Consider the following 16,682-nt stretch of genomic DNA (forward strand, 5'->3'; position numbering starts at 1 on the left):
ACTACTTTGTAGCCGATCCATCATCCAAGATGGCCGCCAACGGGGGACTTAGTTTAACATAGGACCCTATGGGAAATACATACAAATGTCTTCTTTTAGAGAACCACTGAATGCAATGAAACCAAACATGGCATGAATGTTTCTTATGAGGTGCTGACCGAGTGTTGTTACTTTGAAGTCGATCCATAATCCAAGATGGCTGGCAGCGGGGGAATTAGATTAACATAGGACTCTATGGGAAATACATACAAATGTCTTCTTTTAAAGAACCACTGAATGGAATGAAACCAAACATGGTATGAATGTTCCTTATGAGGTGCTGACAGAGTGTTGTTACTTTGAAGCCGATCCATAATCCAAGATGGGCGCCAGCGGGGGACTTAGTTTAACATTGGACCCTATAGGAAATACATACAAATGTCTTCTTTTAGAGAACCACTGAATGGAATGAAACCAAACATGGCATGAATGTTTCTTATGAGGTGCTGACCGAGTGTTGTTACTTTGAAGCTGATCCATAATCCAAGATTGCTGCCTGCAGGGGACTTAGTTTAACATGGGACCCTATGAGAAATACACACAAATGTCTTCTTTTAGAGAACCACTGAATGGAATAAAACCAAACATGGCATGAATGTTCCTTATGAGGTGCTGACCGAGTGTTGTTACTTTGAAGCCGATCCATAATTCAAGATGGCCGCCAGCGGGGGACTTAGTTTAACATGGGACCCTATGGGAAATACATACAAACGTCTTCTTTTAGAGAACCACTGAATGGAATGAAACCAAACATGGCATGAATGTTCCTTATGAGGTGCTGACCAAGTGTTGTTACTTTGAAGCTGATCCATCATCCAAGATGGCAGCCAGCGGGGGACTTAGCTTAACATAGGACCCTATGGGAAATACATACAAATGTCTTCTTTTAGAGAACCACTGAATGCAATGAAACCAAACATGGCATGAATGTTCCTTATGAGGTGCTGACCAAGTGTTGTTACTATGAAGCCGATCCATAATCTAAGATGGCCGCCAGCGGAGGACTTAGTTTAACATAGGACCCTATGAGAAATACGTACAAATGTTTTCTTTTAGAGAACCATTGAATGGAATGAAACCAAACATGGCATGCATGTTCCTTTTGAGGTGCTGACCAAGTGTTGTTACTTTGAAGCTGATCCTTCATCCATGATGGCTGCCAGATGGGGACAATGTTTAACAAAGGACCCTATGGACAATACATACAAATGTCTTCTTTAAGAGAACCACATACTGAATGGATTGAAACCAAACATGGCATGAATGTTCCTTATGAGGTGCTGACTAAGTTTTGTTACTTTGAGGCTGATCCTCCATCCATGATGGCCGCCAATTGGGGGACTTCCTTTAACATAAGACCCTATGGGAAATACATACAAATGCTTCTTCTAGAGGTACACTGAATGGAATGAAACCAAAACATGGCATAAATGTTTCTTATGAGGTGCTGATTAAGTGTTGCTACTTTGTTGCCGATTTACTATTCAAGATGGCCACCAGGATTTTTTGTTAAATTACAGGACCAATATTAAACTAAATTTGGCCTCACTCATTATTAGGGTATCTGTTATGATTTTAATCTATTTTTACATGATTTCCAAAACCAAAGTAAAATCAGGTGAGCGACACAGGCTCTTGAGAGCCTCTAGTTAATCTTTCCTCCTCATAACTCTGTTGGAGCAGTTTCTGCGTAAGGAGCACACTCCTGTATATGACGTCCGTATAGTGTGAACATGCACGAGTATAACGTATCAATTGAGATATGTAAACACCATACGACGGAGCAGAGGGTATATTACTGCTGAGAAATGGGAAATTAATAATTGGGAAGTTGAAATCATCCCGTTTGTCATAGATTTTAGTGTGAAGTCGTCCACCTGTGTCAATATTAAGAAAAATATCATGGTATGAAGCAGTCCTTCTAGTATCAGTAGTATCCTCAATTTCAAGTTCACTGGGATATATGAGATGCAAGTACTGACTGAAATATGGGTTATTCGGTGATAGGACATCATTACTATATCTGAAAGTAAAATTAAAGAATTTCGCAAGGTGCTTTTTCTTTCTCTTTTTAAGAAGGTTCTGATTGAATTCTGCTTCATACGAGTAGAAAAACAAATCGGCCAGAAGGGGTGCATAATAAGTACCCATTAGAATACCGACTGTCTGTTGAAATATCAATCCTCCAAACTCAACAAATATATTGTCGATTAAAAAGTCCAGCATTTTGATAATATCATCTTCAGTGTATTTTCTGATAGAATCAGTGTGGTTCTTCACAAAATAAGAATTATTATAACCCAATACAAGAAATGTATATCTACGATTCCCATTTTTATAGAGATGGTGAAGTCGATCTTTCAATTGAGCATGGGGAATAAAGCGTAGAAAAATCAAAGGTCTTAATGTTGCTGCAAAATTGCAGAGATTGTAGTCTAAGATTTAGCAGTAGATCTTTAGAATTTTTGAGAATCCACATCTGATTGACACCACTGGTTGAATATATCTCATCACGATATTTTTGAAGGCCATCTTTTACTGTAGAAAGAATAGTAGTCAGCACTTTAGAAAGATGTTTAGTCGAACATCTTGATGATCCAGCTATGTATCGTTCTTTATAAGGAGTTTTGTGAAGTTTTGGTATCCAGTATAATGACGGTAGATTTTCTTCGTTTTCTTTGATGTTAATACCAAAAGAAAGAAGCTTTATAAATATAATGGGCATAAAAATGGGAATTCAAAGTTATAAATACAAAATTAAACATCTTAATGTATAAAAAAACAATACTTATGAAGGACGGACAAATGGACTGGTATTGATACAATTTACCAAGTCTGTGTGGTATTATAAGATATTAGACCCAATGGCATTGCATGATTATAGCCCTATTCACCAGCAAAAGAGACCCGGGTCAGTCATGCCAATCTAGTTTTTTTAATACCAATAACAAATATTAATTATCATATAATTGAAGAATAATATGAACGTCTTCGTAGCATTAGATCTTTCACGATTCTTTTCACGATCTTCAAAAACCGGTACGTGATCTTTCACGATCCGAAATATCAATTTTGTGTGAATATTTCTTTTTTTACCAAGTTTCAGATTATGTTTATACAAAATAACTATGAGAACCATTTGATGCATTCAAATAGAATGCCCTTTTTCCAAGAAAAATAGTTTATTTTGTTGGAATTTGTGAAAAAATCATGTTTGTTTACATTTTTGATGTCACTGAAATGTCGAGGAGCAATATGCCTTTTGTTGTTTTGTAAAAACTATGTACTTTTAGAACTGGATTTTCTCACATACTGATCATAATGTTCAACCATTTTGACAGACAGTTTTATTTTGTTGTAAATTTGTCCGTGTAATTAATTAAATTAGATTAATTAATGACTTTTCATATGTCTTCTCGATTAAATTTCTTTCACGATCCGGTACCAGAGCTTTCACGATCGTCTCGCAATAGTTGACCTCCGTTAGATATTCTTTCACGATCATTTCTCTCGATAAACCGAATGACACCCGTGTTAGCGAGTACACACACATTTTGTATTCAGACTATGTACATTTATTGTTTATATCCTACAATAATTAATAACTGGCGCTTTAAGGTTCGTGGCATATAAACTCTTATGTATTTAATTATTTTGAAAACAAAATGAAAATTATGTCTAATGAATAACCATGATGAAATAATTGTTTTTTCCATAATTGAATCGTGCATTATGTGTATTGGATGACTTAGTTGCCTTCTTTCTAGTGCTATCTATTTTGTTTACTGACAAATGACGAAATAATGCAATAGTTAAAATTAAATATTTTACAAAACTTTGTCACGATTAAAAAATTAAAACCGACTGAATGAATTAAAATATGAGAATTCAATGATTATCGATGTCGAAATTAGCCGTCGGTAATAAACAGTCAGTTTGTGTAAAAGAAATAGCTACCAAATTTGTTTATTATGTATGTACAAAGTATATGTATATTGTATATAATCAGCCCTTCTGTATATTACTTGTTTTTATAATTGATTCAACAAATTTCGCTTGTCCAGGTGTCAATAACGGTGATGTTCACACCACGAGTAGTGAAAAATGACACAATAACACAGCGATCGATCAATAATATAAGTAAAAATTGCGTGCCGTATGCTGAATGTCGCCCCTCCTCTGAAAAAGGACGCTAATTTTTATGTAAAATCTCGCAAAATTATGACCCATATTTTGGCACATCCCTGTTCACCCAATAATAGGAAGTGAATTCGTCACCATCATGGTTTCAAAGAGAAAGTAAAACGTTAAACGCCGGATTGTCGTCCAATTAAAACACTCGTTACATTGTTCTTTTGTATATTTAGAATCCGAGATAAACCTAGAATTTCTCGAGAAATGAGATAATTCATTATCTGAAATTGAGAAAATTAATTATCTGGAGATAAATTAGGATTATCTGAAAATCGATCAGAAAAACCTAGATTTTCTTAATATTTTGAGATAAACCGGGATTTTCTCCAGATAATGAATTTTCTGTATTTTCTGAGATAAACTTGGATTTTCTCGAATTTGAATTAAGCTGAGATAATCTTAGTTTATCTGAGATAATCCTAGTTTATCTGAGATAATCTCAGATTATTTAATAAAAGTGGTTTAGGCGTGCCATATATCTGCCTTGAAATTTTCAATCAGACAACCCATAGTTGGGTTGCTCCCCCTGAATTGGTAATTTTAAGAAAATTTTGCGGTTTTTGGTTATTATCTTTACTATTATTATAGATAGTGATAAACTGTAAACAGCATTAATGTACAGCAAAGTCAGATCTACAAATAAGTCAACATGACCAAATGGTCAATTGACCCCTTAATGAGTTATTGCCCTTAATAGTCAATTTTTAACAATTTTTTGTAAATTTTTGTAATCTTTTACAAAAATCTTCTCCTCGGAAACTACTGTGACAAATTTAACCAAACTTGGCCACAATCATCATTAGGATATCTAGTTTAAAAAATGTGTCCGATGACCCCGCCTACCAACCGACATGGCCAGCATGGCTAAAAATAGAACATAGGGTAAAATGCAAGTTTTGTCTATTAATTTTTGAACCGTTATAAATACAGAAAATCTCAAAGGAGCAAAAATGTTCAGAATAATGAGCTCAACCAATTGTCCATATACGTCAAAACTGTTAGACAAATTCTTATTGGAGTTATTGCCCATAAATGACAAATTTCATCATTTTTTTTCATTTTTATACGACCGCAAAACATTTTTGCGGTCGTATATTGGAATCCGTTGTGGTCGTCGTCGTCGTCGTTGTCGTCGTCCGAAGACACTTGGTTTCCAGACAATAACTTTAGTTTAAGTGAATGGATCTTTATGAAATTTAAACACAAGGTGTGAAATTACAAAAGGAAGGTTGGGATTGATATTTGATATTATGGTCCTAACAGTTTAGTAATTAGGGGCCCAAAAGGGGTCAAAATAAGCATTTTTCTAGTTTCGAGACAATAACTTGTGTTTAGGTGTATCAATCTCTCTGAAATTATACCACAAGTTTCTATACCACAAAGGGATGGTTAGGATAGACTTTGGGGAGGGTTATGGCTCAAATCATTTAGGAATTAGGGGCAAAAAAAGTGGGAAAAACAAGGGTTTCCCGGTTAGTGGACAATTAAGATAATTTAAAAGCAGTGTGAGGGAGGTAATCCAATCACATTTAAAGAACAATGTTGTGCAATTTTGGATTACCTCCCTTACACTGCTTGTAAATTATGTGTAATGAAATTTTGTATTGTCTTGAGGTGATTAGCTGTCAATTTAATTAGCAGTTACTATTAATTAATACTAATTTTAGCCATATGTCATTTTCTATTTTAAGACTTTTATGATGTATTAAATGGGTAATTATAGTTGCAAACTTCATTAGAAATTTGAATTGGGATTATGACTATATCTTGGGGGAATGAACATTTTTTTGGGAAAAGGGGGAGGGTGGAAAAAATTAGACGGGGGGGGGACATTTTTTTCTCATTTCAGATTTCAGAAATAAAAAGGAAAATTTCAAATATTAATTTTGTTTTGCAAAAAAAAGGGCAAAAGGGGGGGGGGGGGGGGGGGGGGGGGGAGGGAGGGGGGGGGGGGGGGAGGGGGTAAAAATTTTTTTTTTGAGGGGGGAGGTAGGAGGTTGGGTCAATACGCAAAATCCTAGTGTATTGCACAAAAGCTAAGTTCTTTGACTACAGTTATTCTGTGTCAGAAACCTATTATGTGTCAAATATTTAATTACAATCCAAATTCAGACCTGTATCAAGCGCAAATATTGTGTCCATATTTTCCCCAACTGTTCAGTGTTAGACCTCTGCGGTCGTATCCAGCTGCGCTCAGCGAAGCAATTTATTGCCTTTTATCATGAAAACTATGATATTTAGATAGAAACATTTTTTTTCCGTTATGCTTTATATGATTTAATTTACGATAGATAAATAAACACTTTAAATCACAAAAATTATCAGCAAGGCAAGATCTATTCAAAAGTCAGATTTTGCCGATATAGTCAGTAGACTGTCACACACTCTTCATAGGAGTGATTGTCCTTAAATGAGGTTTTTTTTACCCTCTTTTGTGTTTTGAGCAAAAACTAAAGAAGATAGAGAGAAATTAAACAGACTAAAACATCAATAATACAGGATCAACAAAATAGAGATTTTTGTCATCAAGTCTATTCTTGTCTACAAAGTTGGAGAGTGTCCTTTGTTTGATATGCACATAGACCAAGGTGAGCGACACCGGCTCTTTAGAGCCTCTAGTTTAAATATGCCTGAGAAGATAAACAAAACTAAATATTTCAAACTGAAGGATGGAGCATAAAATATTAATAGATATGAAAGAGATAAAAAGCATTGATGGGATATTATTTTTTGAATGGTGAAACCAAGATACAAGCTTAAATCATGCTCAGAAGACTTTGGGACTTTTTTGCAGTGTTTAAAGGTTATTTTGAAAAGTTTATGAAAAAGTACTTGCAGTTTACCATTGATATTTGATATGCTTTTGCATTAGCATTCATGCAGTTCAGTTTCAAGCAGGATATAATATTCTGGATAATCATGGGTGAAATCTTTGCAGAAAATAGTATTTTTTGACAGTATATAAGTCAGATAATGCATATTTTAAATTTTTTCTGGTTGCATAGCACACTGATGGATGTCAGGATTGATCAAATGAAAGACCGATCATAGAAAGGTCCTGCTTTGGACAACCCTGACATCCTCAGACCTGCCATCTTTTCAAAACCTTCATGGGGGATTTTAACCACAAGAGAACCTAGTGCATGTTTTGTACATGCATAAAGTATATTTGGTAAGATATACTATGATTTTTAAGGAGTATATAAGTACTTAAATGCCATTAAACTAATTTATTTTCAGGTATTAAGTTCACATAATAGAGGATTTAGATAGTCAGGCTACCCCCCCCCCCCCCTCCCTCCCCCCTATAAATCGTGTTAATTGGCTGGTCTGCATCCCTTGGTGTTTTATATGACAAGAAATCCTTTTAGAGTGGGTTTATCTAGAACATATTATTAAAATTTTGCAGGAGACATGTATACGGCAGTAATTCTATTCAGATCCATGTGACACCTATAATCACATTACTATTCAAAGAGGTAAGATTTAAACAACTACCCCAAAAATAAATTCAAGGTAATTCAGCATGAAATAACTTCAAGGTAATATTTCATAACATTTGAGTTTAAATCATAAATATAATAAAATGTACTGTAATTTATATTCATAGGGGACAAAGTATTAACACAGATAGTATACTTTGGCTTTTAACTAGATCAGTTTAATAAAATCATTAGAATAATATAGTTTTATTCACTTTTTTTATATTAATCTATTATATACAGGTCTACCTGTTTGATCTTGGTTCTTGCATGTTACAATACAATAAATTTGCATACGAAATATTAAGAAAAGTTCTTTCTTTTGCCTCATTTATATTTATGATTTCAATTGAAGTTGCTTCAAGTAAAGGTGGTAAACAAATGTTTAGTGAAACATGTGACTCCTAATGACAAAATTATTATGTTAAAAAAGATATACATGTAGTTAGGATTGATTTCTGAGGTGAAGAAGGATTTTTTTATTGCTTATTTTAAAAGCTTATACAATTTGATTAATGGATTTGTTGTACGATATACTTCATATCCCATGTTCTTTCTTTACAAAGTTATTATTTTATTAAATGAACTTCTGATTGGCAATCACATCACATCTCCTTATTTTTATGTTCACAATCTGCGAAATATCAAAGTTTGCTCCAAACAAGCAAATATATGATATGAATAAGAGGAGATGTATATTAAAAAAAATGCTTGCAGAGAGTTTTGTTTTTTAAATTACAAATTTCATGCAGTCTATATCCTTTGTTTTAACATTCCAACATTATAACATGTAAGAGGTCCATCTTTGACCTTTTATTATATAACTTTCTTATGTATCTGTCCAAGATAGTATTTATAAATTTAAAGTGATTAAACTGGTATAGACCAGGTTTCCCTTCTTTAGGATTGAAATGCAAACATTCACCAAATTTCACGTCGATTTATATCCATGGTTTATATTCAAGAGACAAGACTGGAATATTTACTTTTACTGTGTAGAAAGAATTTATATACACAGTATATTTATTATATCATCTTAATGTCAAAAATGTTTTCACATTTATATATTTTATTTTTAGACCACCTAGTCAAATAATGAGATCTTTATACCCCTGCAAATAATTTTTCGATGTATACAGGAAGCCATCCATCCGTTCATCTGTCTATTACAACTCCTCCTAATAGGTTGAATGAATATAAATGAAACTTTTCACAGTTATAGAACACTACCAGATGATGTGCATAAAGCATATTAAAGGGGAGATAATCAGATTGCCAAAGTGGTATCCTCTTGTGATTCACTGACAGTTCTAGTTAATTATAGATCAATCATCTGTCTGTCTTGAAACTTAGTGATAAACACTCTACTGAACAGTCAGAGCAGATGAGATAAAACTTTGGGATTGTGTTCCACAAGATGGTTGCACCATGTTACTTTGTTTGAAAGGTGTCAAAAAAATAAACTTTTCATATTTTAATACTGAACTTAGAAGATTGTCTTCTTTAGAACTTCCAAAGTCACTTAGACAAAATATAACAGAATTATTCTCTGTTGTATTTTATAAGTGTTGTTGCAAATTCATGATAATTGGTAAAACAGTGTGACTTCTGTATAGTCAGTACAGTACTTTCTGATTGCTTGGTGATTGTGAATTGATGGGATGAAATTCTTCTGACTGCCACAGATGATATCAATAATAAAGGAGTTTACACTATTATCCCCTTGTTGACACTGCAAGAGAGTAACAAATCTCCAATTCTCCATAGGTATCACAAGTGTGTAGAGGAGAGAATTAATTGTAACTCTTGTCTAATTTAGGTACAAAAAGGCTGTAGATTTTGAATTTCATAACATTTACTCAAGAGTTGAAAGCAATGTCATTTTTGTCTCGCCTTGAAGGAGTCAAAAAGCGGGACATATGTATGCTGTTTCCGGCGGCGGCGGCGGCGGCGTCAACAATGTATTAGTTTGTGATTAGGTCTAGTTCATGGTGAACCACTAGTGGTAGGTCAATGATATTTGGTATGCAGTTGTATTAGCATTGGCACAACTCATTACCATGGAGATTATTTGGCCCTGCCCCCTCAGTCAAGATCTATTGACTTTGAAACTTTGCTTAGTTTACATGTATTCGTTTGTGATTAGGTCAGTTTATGGGGAACCACTAGTGGAAGGTCAATGATATTTGGTATGCAATTGTATAAGCATTGGCATATCTCATTTCCATGGAGATTATTTGGCCCCGCCCCCTCATTCATGGTCTATTGACTTTAAACCTTTTGCTTAGTTTTCATGTATTAGTTTGTGATTAGGTCATTTTAAGGGGAACCGTTAGTGGTAGGTCAATGATAATTGGTATGCAATTGTATAAGCATTAGCACATCTCATTTCCATGGAGAATATTTGGTCCTGCCCCCTCAGTCATGATCTATTGACTTTGAAACTTTTGCTTAGTTTACATGTATTAGTTTGTGATTAGGTCAGTTTAAGATGAACCACTAATGTTAAGTCAATTATAATTGGTATGCAAATGTATTGGCATTTGCAAGTTTCATTTCCATGGAGATTATATAACCACACCCCTTAATTATGGTTCATTGACTTTGAAACTTTTACAAAGATTACAAGTTAATGTTTGTGTTTAGGTTTGTCGGATTAGGGAACGACTTATGAAAAGTCAATGGTATTTGATTTGCAGTTGTATTAGCATTGGCACATCTCATTTCCATAGAGATTGTTTAGCCCTGTACCTTCAGTCATGGTTCATTGACTTTGAATAACTTACATGTTAAAGTTTTGCTATTTAATTTCAACATTTGCATTATAAAAATAACAAATTGGCGAGACATATCTTTGTGTAAACAGTTTATTTATCTAAAAGATATCTGCACATTTGTTAAAAAGTACTTTTAATTTTGTAGGTGTTATCCCCATTCTACATATTCCAGTTATTTAGTTGTTCTGTGTGGTATGCTGATGAATACTATTATTATGCTTCCGCTATCATCCTAATGTCAGTCATATCTATAACTGTCACTATTATACAGACTAGGCGGGTAAGTTTTGAGGTCATCATCATCAGTGATAGCGTAGAGGTGTGCAATTGTTTAGTAGCTCTCTGTAGTACACTGATGAATATACATATCTATAACAGTCACTATTATACAGACTAGGCAGGTAAGTTTGAGGTCATCATCATCAGTGATAGGGTAGAGGTGTGGAATTGTTTAGTAGCTCTCTATAGTACGCTAATGAATATACATTTCTATAACAGTCACTATTATACAAACTAGGCAGGTAAGTTTGAGGTCATCATTATCAGTGATAGAGTAGATGTGTGAAATTGTTTAGTAGCTCTCTTTATTACGCTGATGAATACTATTGTTATGCCTCAGCTATAGTTCTATTAATGTCAGATTTATATATAACAGTCCTATTGTACAGAATCTACAGGTAAGTTTGAGGTCATCATCATTAGTGATAGGGGAGAGGTGTTGAATTGTTTAATAGCTCTCTATTGTACACTGATGAATACTTGTATTATGCCTCAGCTAGTCCTTATGTCAGTCATATCTATAACAGTCACTATTAATACAGACTAGGTAGGTAAGTTTGAGGAGGTCATCATCATCAGTGTTAGGGGAAAGGTATACTAATGATCTCTACTATTATGCCTCAGCTATGGAAATAATATCTTTTAAATTTATAACAGATTCATTATTTAGTTCCTTCATCTGAAAACCATCCCTATAGCTGTATGATGGCATCTGATTAGGGGTGTCATTACAAAGAAATTGCTTCTCTGTGAAACTTTTATAATCATAGCGGTCTTTTTTTTTCAATATGAAGGAAGGATATTACTGTGTTATACATTTTTAATGATAGCTTCTTTATTTACATTTGTTAGAGATGTTCTTGTTTCTTTAAACATTCTGAGTAAGAAAGCCAGTTTAAAAAAAATAAAACATATGAATGTAAAACAGATGAGATAATGAATCAAGTACTCTCCTGAGTACAGACTGCAAAATCGCATACGGCTCTTTGTATGATTCTTGAATAGTGCGACACAAATGTCATAATATTATACACAACTTACTCTGTAATGTTATGGTCATATTTTCTGTATTATATAACAATAAATCCTGTTAGAAGTATTCAACAAATATATTACCCTTGATTTCAGATGCAAAAAGCTTTGCGGAATACGATTGATTCCTCCAGTATAGTTACTGTTTGTAGAGGTCGTGATGGTAAGTATATCACTAATGGAACATGAAGTGTACACATTAACCTTCTCGCAAATTTGGCCTTGTTTACGCTTAAAAATTTCTTCAGAGTCAGACAAGCCATGAACTATTTCCAATCTAATATTGAAAAATGCAAAACTTAGATTTCAATTTGGAGGAATAACGTTTCCTTGAATTCAGCACCTTTTGATGTCATTCATTTGTGAATATTATGGTTTATTGCGAATTTTCATTGAACATTGATGTTGTTTTAATACAACATGGAATATAAGAACACACAAGAGAAAACCCAATTAAACAATCTATTAATTAGATAGGTTCTTTATGTTGGTTGAGTAGGATGAAAAAAGAAAGTTTAGACTGCCATTGGTAAAACACAGGGTATTATGATTAAAATTAGAATGTTTGTCTTACAATAGGTTACCTAGAGACTTCGATTAAGAATTTTTGCAAGTTTTCTTTTGTCTGCACAGAGTGTGGCACACTTACATTCACTATGGAAATTAGGATCAAGGAATTATTGTCTCCCTTTTCCTTGTTTTTATTCCAGTCAGCCACAAAAGATTTTTTGAATGCAAATCCACTACATATATGAATACATGATGATGACAGAGTCACTTCATACCATGACATGATTTTTGTCGAGCCTGCGACTTTTGTCGCAGAAAGCTCGACATAGGGATAGTGATCCGGCGGCAGCGGCGTTAACTAACTTCTTAAAAGCTTTATATTTTAGAAGGTAGAAGACCTGGATGATTCATACTTTGTATATAGATGCCTTATGTTACAAAGTTTCCATCTGTCACATGTCCATTGTCCTTGACCTCATTTTCATGGTTCAGTGACTACTTGAAAAAAAAGTCAAGATTTTTGTAATGTTAATTTCTCTCTTATTATGAGTAATAGGATAACTATATTTGGTATGTGCGTACCTTGCAAGGTCCTCATGCCCGTTAGACAGTTTTCATGTCCAACTGGCAGGTGTCATCTGACCTTGACCTAATTTTCATGGTTCAGTGGTCAAAGTTAAGTTTTTGAGTTTGTGTCTTTTTTTCTAATACAATATGCAATAGGTCAACTATATTTGGTGTATGGAAATCTTTTATGCTGTACATGTCAGTCTTGCAGGTTTTATTTGACCTTGACCTCATTTTCACGGTTCATTGCTCAGTGTTAAGTTTTTGTGTTTTGGTCTGGTTTTCTTAAACTATAAGTAATAAATCAAATGTATTTTTTGTATGGAAGGATTGCAAGCTGTACATGTCTGCCTGGCATGGTTCATCTGACCTTGAACTCATTTTCATTGTTCATTGGTCAATGTTTATTTTTCTTGGTTAAGTCTGTTTCTTAGAAACTATAAGCAATAGGTCAACTATATTTAGTGTATTGAATGATTGTAAGGTGTACATGTATTTCTCGTTTGGTTTATATGACCTTGACCTCATTTGCTTGGATCATGTTAAGTTGATGTGATAGTTGTAGTAAAGCTTTATATTTAGGACTATCAACAGAATAGCAATGGTTAGTAAAGAAGGCGAGACATTTCAGCGTGTGCACTCGCATTTATTTGTATATCAGATTAATCTTTGGGGATTTCTCAAGACCAAAACAGGGACTCCTTTTATTTAATATATCAATGAACCCATCCATAACCGGAAAATCAGGAAAATCAATCATCTTTTGAAATGGCTGGTTTTAAAAAAGTGTCTGGGAAGTGGTAAAGTATGTTTGTTTTCCAGTATCAAGGTTGATGTCTTATGTAGCCTGAAAGGAAATTTGTAATTGTTTTACGTCTAACACAAGTTTTAATCAAAACTGTACATATTTTGCAGAATACATTGAAATCTCGTCTGAAGATTTAGTTCCAGGTGATGTGATAGAAATACCAAGAAATGGGTGTATCATGCAGTGTGATGCTGTATTAGTGGCAGGCAATTGTATTGTCAATGAAAGTATGCTGACCGGTAAGAATTGAGTTACGGGTTCCCAATTTACTGTAGGCTAGTAAGTATCAATATTTCCAATGAAAATAAGATAACAGGTACTTATGACATGAGTATTAGGCCCCAGGATACAGGATTCAGACAGAGCTGTATTTTCAGACAAAATAATTTCATTGGTAATTATGGCTGAAACAGCAGGTCTTCAGAACATATGTATTGTTAATGAAAAAGGTCTGAGCAGCTATTACAACCTGAGTGGCATGTATTCATGTAAAAGTTTCAAAGTCAATGAACCATGATCAGGGGTGGGGCTTTATAATCTCCATGGAAACGATACTTGCAAATGCCAATAAATTTGCATCACAAAAATAAAGTTGCTTCTTATATGTGTAGGTAATTTCTGAAAAAAATCAATTTGTAATCCTTCAAAATGTTAGATTTTAAATCCTTTGATTAATTTCTGGAAATATTAGCGTTGAGGTGCTTTAAGTATCAAATTGAGGCAATTTTGGCCAAAAATAGCTGTTTCAGGTTGGCTTTTGACTGAAAAAATGAACGAAATCACAAGTATACAAAATTTTGTTGTTTGTATTTAATTTTCAGGTTTGGCATAGAATCCCACAGGAGATTTTATATTTTTAAAAGCAAACCTGAATGAAATCAAAATATAAAATTGAGAATGGAAATTGGGAATCTGTCAAAGAGACAACAACCCGACCATAGAGCAGACAACAGCCGAAGGCCACCAATGGGTCTTCAATGCAGCGAGAAACTCCCGCACCCGGAGGCGTATTTCAGCTGGCCCCTAAACAAATATGTATACAAGTTCAGTGATAATGGACGTCATACTAAACTCCAAATTATACATAGGAAACTAAAATTAAAAATGATACAAGACTTACAAAGGCCAGAGGCTCCTGACTTGGGACAGGCGCAAAAATGCGGCGGGGTTAAACATGTTTTTTGAGATCTCAACCCTCCCCCTATACCTCTAGCCAATGTAGAAAAAACAAACGCACAACAGTACGCACAATAAAAACTCAGTATAAGAAGAAAATATGTTTTTTGTCTTTTTACAGGTGAAAGTGTACCAGTAACAAAGACCCCATTACCAAATACTAAAATGTCTAAATCTCAGGACGATATTTTTTTCAACATTAAGGAACATTCTCGTCATGTTTTGTTTTGTGGCACTCATATCATTCAGACCCGTTATTATGGAACCCACAAAGTTAGAGCTGTTGTCTTGAGAACAGGTATATTGTATTCCAACTTCAAATCATCAAGTGATACTGTTAGACTGAATGATGTCCAGTTATGAAAAACATATAAACAAGGAACTAAATGATTTTTCTGCCTTTCATACTTAAAAACTTACCAACTGATAAAATCAATTGAATTTTTATAGGAATTATTAAATTTTTTTTTAAATAAGTCAGTTTTACAAAGAATTGACCTAAAAATTAATTTGAATTCAATTTCTTATATATACTGTATGGAACTCTAACGAGTAGAATAAATTTTTCCAACAACAACATAAATCCAAATAAGAAAAAGTGCTTTATTGTAATGCAAATGAATTTTGGCCAATTTGTGTCGTCAAGACGTTTTAACTTGCCATTAATGTGAATATTCATTTCCTATTAGGTTTTACAACAGCTAAAGGAGAACTTGTCAGATCCATCATGTATCCGAAGCCAGTAGACTTCAAGTTTAACAGAGATACATACATATTTGTTGGAGCTCTGGCAGCCATTGCTGGTATAGGATTTATCTATACAATTGTATTGATGGTAAGATATCTATAATACAGCCTAAGTGTATAATATAAATAATAATGCTAGAGAAAATGATCTTATAGATCCTTTCACTTGGACCACATGCAGTCTTGGTGTGAGTGGTGGAACAGTTGTATTTTTTGTAAAAAAAAATGATGTTTTGGGTATGAATGTGCCACAGTATTGTCATAAATTTTGACACATTTATATATTAATAGCTCAATTTTATACATCAGTGCTTTTGTAGTTTGACACATTTTATATGTTGAGCTCAATTTTACACAACAGTTCTAAAAAAATTGTAATATTAAAAGATTAGATTTAAGTGCCAAAGAATCAGAGAGTGGTGAAAACATGACAAAAAGAACCCACTCAAGTTTACATTAATTTAAGTTCAGAATATATAGTGGTGCACAAATATAACATTTGTTTCTTTTTCCTGCTCTGTTATTTCAAGATATAGAAATTTCCAATTAAGGGAACGAACTCCGTTATTTGCTATCAATCTAACTAAAAGTTATCTTCACATTTCTCGAATTACCAGACACTCAGAAATGAACGATCTATCATTTTTAACTCAGGAGAGGGTAACTTCAAAATAGGATGGTTAGGTCGGGAAGTTTTATATTGCCTGATTCTTAGAAAGGCTGACAGTAAATGCATAAATCCCTGATTTCTTCTGGTTTTATTGTGAAATCGTCACATATTCACATTATCCCATCTGATTTACCTCAATTTGGTTTTAAATTAAATGAAGACACTGTGTGACCCATAAAGCATTCTTAAGTTAAAGAAAGACATTCATGTTGTAGATATTTAGACATTGAAATAAGGAATTCTGTGAGAAGAATTTTTTTTCTCAATTCCACACATACTTCATACATGCACTGAAATAGATGGCTAGTTATTTAATTTTAATATGTTTATCTCCATTATTTATCTGAATTTAGGTACAAGCAGGAGAACATCCATCAGACATTATACTTCGTGCCCTTGAC

General features: G+C 33.7%; 2 protein-coding genes across 5 annotated transcripts in view; both read left to right on the plus strand.

Moving 5' to 3' along the window:
* Positions 1 to 16,682, plus strand: part of LOC127720129 (polyamine-transporting ATPase 13A3-like) — a 202,396-nt gene that overhangs the window by 154,437 nt on the left and 31,277 nt on the right. The gene's annotated exons all lie outside the window — the stretch shown is intronic.
* LOC127720128 (polyamine-transporting ATPase 13A3-like) overlaps positions 1 to 16,682 on the plus strand; it is a 206,462-nt gene that overhangs the window by 46,212 nt on the left and 143,568 nt on the right. The gene's annotated exons all lie outside the window — the stretch shown is intronic.

Source organism: Mytilus californianus, unplaced genomic scaffold, assembly GCF_021869535.1.
Source record: "Mytilus californianus isolate M0D057914Y unplaced genomic scaffold, xbMytCali1.0.p SCAF_11, whole genome shotgun sequence".
Taxonomy (NCBI): Eukaryota; Metazoa; Mollusca; class Bivalvia; order Mytilida; family Mytilidae; genus Mytilus; species Mytilus californianus.